This window comes from Ambystoma mexicanum, chromosome 10, assembly GCF_040938575.1.
Source record: "Ambystoma mexicanum isolate Mex_15411 chromosome 10, UKY_AmexF1_1, whole genome shotgun sequence".
NCBI lineage: Eukaryota > Metazoa > Chordata > Amphibia > Caudata > Ambystomatidae > Ambystoma > Ambystoma mexicanum.
Window position 1 is genome coordinate 1,081,700,755 of NC_090932.1, and position 7,180 is coordinate 1,081,707,934.

The window sequence follows — 7,180 nt, forward strand, 5'->3', positions numbered from 1 at the left end:
CTCTTTAATCAGTTAGGAGCAGGAATAGGAAGGATACTGTAGCAGAGAATACTTTATATGGATTCAAGGAAATGCAATAATAGGAAAGAATGCAGCACAGAAATAAAACTTGGTATGATTTCAATCAAAAGGCAATATGATCACTCTTTCCCCTGTGACTACTCACTCCCCCCACTATTATGCAATATGAAGAGGTGGAAATGAGGGCACACAGGTTTCAGGAATATTAATCAACAATGCAGTTCAATCCCAGTTCCCCCAGCAAGTTTAGAGAGAAGAGGGATGATTTTAAAACAGGTCAATTGCTTATGAATGTGATTGCAATGAATGTGAAAATATGTTAAAATGACTTTAATTCGCTAAAGGAGATTCAGGATAAGTGAGAGTTACTTTGGATTGGTTCAGGTCAACACTAGCAATGATTCATGAATGATGATCAGAGTGAAAATGAATTTAAGCAGTTGAAAACAAGAAACAGCTATTTTGACATGTGGTGAAATTGAGTCAAATTGCAATTTGCAGCAAATTTTCCGCGTGCGGGGAAACGCGATCACAGCAAAACTATAAGGAATTGGAATGTCGTTTTGGGTTCATTGGAAAGCTTAAGATCTTAGCTTCAAAATGACAATTAAATTTCGGTTCTAAAGTTACAGAGGTTCTTGTGAAGGTAGATTTTTCAGAAACAGAATCAAGATTTCAAAATGACAGATTGTGCTTTAAAGATTCGGAATCAATATGGACTTATACTAAGGGGCTATGAAGAAGCAAGACACTCAACGGGCAGCCACCAGAACAGCGGCGCCTCCGCTCTGACTTCTGTCCATCAAAACACTTGTCCCTCTTCAGAAAATATCAGCGCATAAATGATTGATGCTACAATTATCAAGGATTATGTGGAGGAGAGAAGAACTTAGGATAGACAAAAGAGATCCAATAATGCAGTTATGGATAGGTTAGAGTGGTTGGATTAGGTTACTTTAAATTAAGAGATGACTATGGACAGTTCCAGACTAGATACTCACTCCTATGGCTTTGGAATGGAGTGGGCCCCGTCAAAGATCTGGTCTAGGGTTCTCTCGCCCCCGGACAGGTCTCAGCACTGGGTTCTGCTCTCAGCAAGACACTGCGGTCTGCGCGGCCTCTTGGACTGGATGTGACGGGTTCTGGATACAGCTCTGCTCTCTGGGTCTGGATCTGGGTTCTAGCACAGGGTTCTTAGCTAGAACAGCAAGACAGCTCAGCCAGGCTGTTGGATTTTGAGATGCCCCTTGGAAGTTTAGGGGTTAGGATCAGGTTGCAAAAGGTTCTGAAGGCCTCTGAAAAAGGTTCAGCTTGTGAGTTAGGCCTCTCTGCTTCAAGGTTCTAGAGTTTGGTTCTAGAGCTTGGTTCTGGAGTCTGTTTTCTGGATCTATGTCTAGATCTTCCTGCAGGGTGCTTCGCCAAGAAATCAGTTGAGAAGTGGAAAGTGTGTGTCCTTTCTGTCCTCAGCAGTCCCTATTTATGTATTTCCAAAGTGGGTGGGGAGGCTGATTCTCTATGCCCAACCCTCTAAAGATCTGATAGGTCGTAGGATTCCCTGTCCCCTGTTTGGAGAAAGGAGCAGTGTGTCATCCTGTGTCATGTTTATGACTTAGGGGAAAACCCTCCCCTTTGTCCCTGTACAGTATATCTTATTTTTCATAAAACACATATTTATAATATACACAACTTGTTAATACTACATAAATTACATGACAGATTGCCTAAGGCACATTTCTGTTCAACTCTCATCTTCCTAAGAGCTTTGGTTCAGAAATGACAACATTTTTACACTTTTGGTGGGTTTCTCAATATTAGCTCTGCACCAATTTTTAGACATGCATGCACACCCCATCTGGGCACATTTCTGTAATTTATCATGTTCCTAGAATAAACACAGTGGCTACAATATGAATGAATTCCGGGGTTTAGTCTCAGAACATCGCACGGATTCCATCTTAAACTGTGAGCGAATTTTTCCTTTTAACAATCTCAAAGTTTCACATTTTTGTCAGTTCAGTGCAATTTGTTATAAGCATTTTTCTAAAACATATATTTAAACCAATGTTAAATCCACATTTCAGTCTGGTCCGCCTCCAGAGCTGGGCTGACTCAGAGGTCACATGTCCTTCTTCCTGCCAGCAGTTTGTTGTCAATCACACCCGAATTAGCATTTCTATTCAGCTCAAGGGCTCCATTGTTTTCACTCAGAACAACAGGCCAAGGTGCCACTCCCAGTTCCTTTTGACACCAGCCTGTCAATCTCTTAGCCAAGGGCAGGGGGAAGTTTCCTTTGTTCAGGGAGAGGTGTGGAATTTGTTTGAAGCACAGTGTGGGAAACTCTAACTCCTAAACCCAATGTCTAAAAATTGTCTTGCCTTATCATATAACTCCCATTTTTAACACATATATTAACCAAATTCTTACTTCAAGCCTTCTCAGAATATAGTTTTGAATTGTCTCCACCTCTTAGGCTTCTGATAGCAAGTCTTTCTTTGGCATAGTTTGGGTTAAATGTACAACTTTACACAAAATGGTTTTAAATCACCGGCTTCTGATAGAGGTGAGTAACGGTATTACACCCATTTTTGACAGATTTCTTCCAGCAAGCAATCCTCAAAAGTGGACTTTGTTCAGATAACACATACTTCTGTGGACCTTATATTTATGCTGATTCTTGAAGGAGAATGATGTTGACCACCCAACAGGGAGGTTGGATCTTTTGGGTGGTTTGTGAGCCATGATTTTTGCAAATTTGACAACAAATAAAAACAGATTTTTCAAACAGCCCTGTTTCTTTTGCAATTATTTTGCTCTCTGGGCAGCCAAATGATGGGTTTTGGCAGTGGTCTCCTGTGTTACCACTGACATAGGCAAAAGTAGATCGGGGCCTATTTTTCAGATTTTCACTGCGCACTTTCTGGTGATTTCTAGCGAGCAGCATGCTTTCCAGTGGCCATTTCTGAGGTTTCTGCTGCCAGCAATGCACAGTGATGTTGCAGGGCTTGGACCAGTGGGTTAAGACATCCCACAGCCACCTGAATAAGGTATCCCTGGGAACTGAGTTGTGAAACACCTTCAGGTTTTTCAAAGCTATTAGCGTTACTGCAACTCAGTCCTTTGCAATTTGCGCCAGATCCCAAGTTGAGGTGGTGAGGTAAATCCCCAATCCCATTCTTGGTGCTATTAGTGCCACACTAATAGTGCTGAATACAGGCAGAAAGGGGAGATTATTACCACCAGCAAAAAGCTGGAGGTAAAACTCCCACTTTCCGCCCAACTCGCGATTGGGTGGAGTGGTAAATTGAGCAGTAATAGCGTTACTGCCCCATTTTTCCACTCCGCCCAACTCGTGAGGACCCCTGTAAGGAACTCATGGTAGCAACAGTAAAGACAGGAACAAGTGATCACAGTTAAGGGTGTTTATTAAACTGTATGCGCATGGGGCAAGGTGTGATCTTGGAGCACAGCACAGTCTCAAGCTTCCCCAGCACGAGACAACAGTTCCACTTGCAGCTATCAGGACCATCAATTGCCAAGCCTTGTTTCTCCTGAAAGTCTCTTGCCTTCGAGGGCCTGCCATAGTTAAATAACAAAACAAAAGGTCCTTTAACAAAATGAAAGTTTGTTTCAACAGTTCACATTGGATGATGGCTTCACCCCTGGGTCCTCCTCTTCTGGGCGCTGACCCTCTTCAAAAATAGTTCCTATCAGTATCAAGAACTTTGGTGGTTTTGCCTCCTGGTGCTGAGCGCCTGATAACTTCCAAAGTATCTAAACAAAAAGTTATTTCTCAAGGGTTTCTTCCCTAGATTCGGCTTTAATAAGTTTCCACCCTTGGGTCCCCCTCTTCTGGGTGCAGTCCCTTCTCAAATCTTCAGCCTCCCTACACCGGGTTTACTATGGCTGTTTGGGTGACGGCTTCACACCTAGATCTCCCTCGTTTGGGCTTAGATCCTTCTCGACTGCTAGCCTCCATCGGGTTCACTATGGCGTTCAACAATCTTTTCTATCGTTTTTGTACAATGTCTTCATAAACAGTTCATCGTGGACATCCCTTGGCCGAGTTCACGCTTGTCAAACACTGTTTCTTGGGACATCAGACTTGCCCGCTTCGTGTTAGCATCCGTCGTCTAGGTTCACTCTTGCTAACATTCACATTTGCATTTTTACTTTCAATGTTTGTGTGATTCACTTCCCTTGCTTTCTTTACAGTCCTTAGGTCAAAGGCTTTCGACTGCACAGGGATTTTGCTGGACCTCCTGTATGACCACTTTGACCTAACTTGACAGCTTTCTTATGGCCTTCTGGTATCTGTAGTTTCACTCAGACGGGGATCGACCAGAGTCTCTTGAGTTAACACCCACGTGGTGCCGGTTCACTCTGCAGCTGGTCTCCCCTTCAACACTTTTACAGTTCTTTGAACTTGGTTCAAGTTGCCACTTTACAACATTCATTCACCACAGACCGGCTCTTATCAGTTCTCCCCTCGAGTCACCAGCTGTGATGAACCGCTTGGCTTTCCTCTGGATTCAAGGTCGGTACCAAGGTAGCAGGCGTTTCCCTTGCTCCCGCTTATCAGCGTTGACACGCTCTGTGTACCGTTGACATTTAATGCATCACACTTGTGCTATTGTCCTCGGTCTTATGATTCCCTCCGCGGAGGTTTCGCAGCTCTTTGTCGAAGGGGGCAAGGTCGTATCCATCCTTGTCAGCTTCTCGATATTGAACTTCCTGGTCTCGATAACTGTCTCATTGTGCGGTCTGCCTTGCTTGTACTGTGCTCTCTTGCTCCACCTTTTATCCCTCTGATGGAGGGAAAGGGTCATCAGGTGTGTGTCATTTTGTTCAATTGCCAGAGTGTTGGTGTTCGTGTTGGAAAAGGGGGTGGGCAGTGGTTTTGAAAGCCCTACATGGTAGGTTGGGGAAAAGGTGTTGAAAGAAGGGGGATACGTGGCTCAACGGTCGGTGTCCCACTCCCTGGGGACCCCTCATCCAGGTGATCCTCCCTCACTGTTCCACCACCAGAAACTGGATCCAATATCGATGGCCGTTTCTTGGCCAACTGGATGATAGATCCCCGGGGACCAGCCAGGGAGACACCTTCAGGTTTCTCTCCCCCCAATATCTTTTGGTTGGCTGTTCTTTTCAAATCACATTCTATTTCAGCATACTGTGGTTGGTTTAGAATTATGTTCATTTTAGCACATCAATCTATGATGGTTTGTATGGATTTAAACTTCCTCTCCTCTTATTGGCTTTCATCTGGTTAGTAGTAAAGTTAAATTTGGTATTCAATAATGAAGTCTTTAGCTTAGGGTTCTTTTTCCCTTCATGTTGCGATTCAATAATTGTTCATTTCACTTTAACTAACTAGTTCAATGTTTGGACACCTCATCCCAGTACTAGAGTGGTAAAAGAGCCTAGTCTTCACTGCTCTTAGTTGCCTCTTCTTCGACCCGGTACTGTCAAGTGTCAATGGTGGAGAAATAAGTGGAGCTGACCTATAATAGCCAATAAGGGTCGGGGCAGGTTTGGGTTGGTTGTCACGAGGAAAAGGAGAATACCATGTCTTGCTCAAGGATACCCCACTCTTTCATCTTCTGGATCTTCAAGGCTTGTCTTTTCTCCTGATGTTATTCTGACTGAAGGAAGTGGGGTAACAATATTCCACAAAAGCTTCTGGGACTAGGGGTTTATCATGGTCTGGAAAAGGGAAATACTGTCTCACCTGATGATATGTTATTCCCTTTGCCCAAGAACCCACGCGATCCTGCTCCGCTTCTCCACCCCCAATATCGGGATCCAATAGCGATGGCCTTTCCCTGGGAAGTAGATGTGAGGACGCCCTCAGTTTTCTCAGACTTTACACTCACTGGTCGCACACGGCAGTGTTCTTCCTCCTGGCATCCTTCCCAACAGGCTTCTCCAGACTCCTGCAGCTTCCCAGCTTCTCTAGACCCTGCCTTCCTCTTGCGGTCTGCATCGTGTTTACCGCCCACTCTCCTGGTCCCTTTGGTGGTGGCTGCGGTCACAGGGAGCTCCATGGCTTCTCCCCACCAGAACCGCTTCGGCAGATAACAGGACCTCCGGACCCACGCACAGCTGACCACGGCTACGGCATGTCGTTTTCCTGCGCAGCACTGCTCCAGCCACTTGGGTCTCCAGCTTCCTTTCCTGCAGCCCGTTCGTTGTCCCTCAGAACGGCCATCATTTTTATATCAATCAGGTTCGTTAAGCGACCCCAGGGGTGGGTTGTTGAGTTCTCTTGCCTGACCCTCCATTAGGCAGATATGCCTGGTTGTTCCTTTGCTATGCCTCCATAGCCCTTTTCCTTGTCTCAGTAACAGAGTGGTGTTTGGAACTGTCAAATTTAATAAAGGAAGCCTTTTCACCTCTGTTTGGTCTCTAATATATGTGTGTGCCCATGAAATGAGGAAATGAGGATATGTCTCCTAGTTGGCATCTTCCTCATCCCAGTACTAAGATGTTGTTTTTGGGGGACAAATTGAAAGGAGGAAAAGGAAAGGGGTTGACAATATCCCACAAAGGCTTTATGGATAGAGTGCTCATTATCAAAGGGAAAGGCGGGATACTGTGTCCCACCTAAGGACGTCCTCTCCCCATTCCCCACGTTCCCTCCACCCAGGTGATCCTCCCTCGAATATCCACCGCCCGGGTTGGGATCCAAAAGCTATGGCCTTCCCATGGTGTAAGAAACTGATGGTGGCAACAAGTAAGACAGACACAAGTGATCAAAGGTTGGAAAAACGCCTAATCTAAACCTAAATCTAAGATGGGAGTAAGTGTCAACCATCAAATGAAAATTAAGGTAGTCCTAGTGGCGATGTGTCAAATAAAAGGGCCTATACTAAGAAACCTATTGCCCAACCTTACAACAAATACAAAAAGGGGTCTGGGATAGATCTCAAGAAAAGAAAGAAGTATTGTCAAATAATACGTTAGGATTCGGTAGCCTGGGTCTCCCTTCCCCACGTTTTGAGCACGGGGTAAGGTGGGATCGTGGAGCACAGCACACTCTCAAACTTTACCAGCATGAGATGACAGTTCAGCTTTCAGCTATCAGGCCCGTCGATGGCTAAGTTTCGTTTCACTTGAAAGTCTCTTGCCTTCGAGCACCTTCTGGTATCTGTAGTTTTTC